The 1,421-nt window shown below is 44.3% G+C and overlaps 1 protein-coding gene across 1 annotated transcript in view; it reads left to right on the forward strand.

The window, feature by feature from the left end:
* Positions 1-1,397: 1,397 nt before the first annotated feature.
* Positions 1,398-1,421, forward strand: part of scrt2 (scratch family zinc finger 2) — an 11,078-nt gene continuing 11,054 nt past the window's right edge. Inside the window, exon 1 of the mRNA XM_027031368.3 lies at positions 1,398-1,421. This exon is cut by the window's right edge and continues 694 nt beyond it. The gene's annotated coding sequence lies outside the window, so the exon portion shown is untranslated.

Below are 1,421 nucleotides of genomic sequence, written 5' to 3' on the forward strand. Positions count from 1 at the left end.
TAAGGCTTCTTCCTGCTTTAACTTCCCCAGCACCTGAAACTCGTGGCCTCCAGACCTCAGTCAGACAATGATACAGTCATTTAAGTGGAGGTGTTTAAGCATAGCTTAAGAGGAGGTGATACGTTCATTTAAGTGGAGGTGTGCAAGATGTGGTAAATGCCTTTTGAACATGTTTTTTTGAGCCATGAAATATATATGAAGCACTTTAGAACTCTGTTTTTAGTTATTCATGTATTTAATTAAGTTTGAAAATAATTTAGGTTTAAAGTCTAAAAAATAGTTATAATCTATTTTCTGTTAGGAGAAAGGTTTATCGAATTATTATTTTAAATTTCACAATATCAAGAGGTCTAGTAATTCTGTCTCATGAATATTACCTGTTGCCTGATCGACTCAAACAGAAATAGATTGCATTTTAGCCAGCTGATGGATGTCTTTTGGGGTCAGAGCCAGAATACCAAACTAATATTTTTAAACCATATGCAACATTTCCATGGGAATGATCTTAGTTTGCATCCTTGAATTCCTTTGGCAAATCTCTCTCAAATTAGCATGTGTAGAATCTAATTTTACACGCTGTCAGTACGACAGAGATTAAAATTAATTAATTTTGTCATTAATTGGCTACACGTAGTAGGGCAGACATCTTGAGGGTGCGGTAGGGTAGGTGGAAGGAGAAGTTAAGCGTAGGGTTGTAGCACTGGCATGCTCCTGTTTCAGTCGCTCTCTGTGCAATCTGGGAAACAAGCAGGGATTAAATGTTGAATTCGTTATCTGCGTGTGTGTGAGCGCGCGTGTGTGTGTGTGTATGCATCCTTTTGTGTGTGTGTGTGTGTGTGTGTGTGTGTGTGTGTGTGTGTGTGTGTGTGTGTGAATTGCGTGGGCAGTCTCAGCTACGCTGTGGGAGCTATGTCAGGGTGCTCTGAGGATACTATAGGATGAGAAGGAGGCTGAAGGAAGACAGTGAGAGGACACACAGCTTGTAAGAGCACCCAACATAAACTGTGTCACTTCATTCGAAAACAATAGAGGACAGCACATGGAGTGTCCCCCCAGCCACGGGCCTCATTGTCTGCCTGCTCCCCCCCTTTCTCTTACTCTCCTCCCAGCCAAGTGAATGGGTGAGGATGGAGGGAGGGGAGAGCTCGGGGTGTCGGAAGGGGGTCTGGTTGTGTTTCCCCCCTGTCTGTCTGTGTGTGTGCGTGCGTTTGTGTGTGTGTGTGTATGTGTGTGTGTGTGTGTGTGAATGCACAGACGGTTCAGTAGTAATTTGATGTGTGTCCCGGGGGACGTTTGATGGATTAAAGCTAAGCAGCTCCATTGCTGTGTACCACCTGATCTCTCCCCCACTGCCGCCCCATATAAGCCTGCCTGACTGCTGATCTCAGCTAGTCGGTCTCTCCCTCTCCTCTCTGTCTTTT

Source organism: Electrophorus electricus, chromosome 25 (assembly GCF_041902795.1).
Source record: "Electrophorus electricus isolate QZ-2024a chromosome 25, ASM4190279v1, whole genome shotgun sequence".
NCBI lineage: Eukaryota > Metazoa > Chordata > Actinopteri > Gymnotiformes > Gymnotidae > Electrophorus > Electrophorus electricus.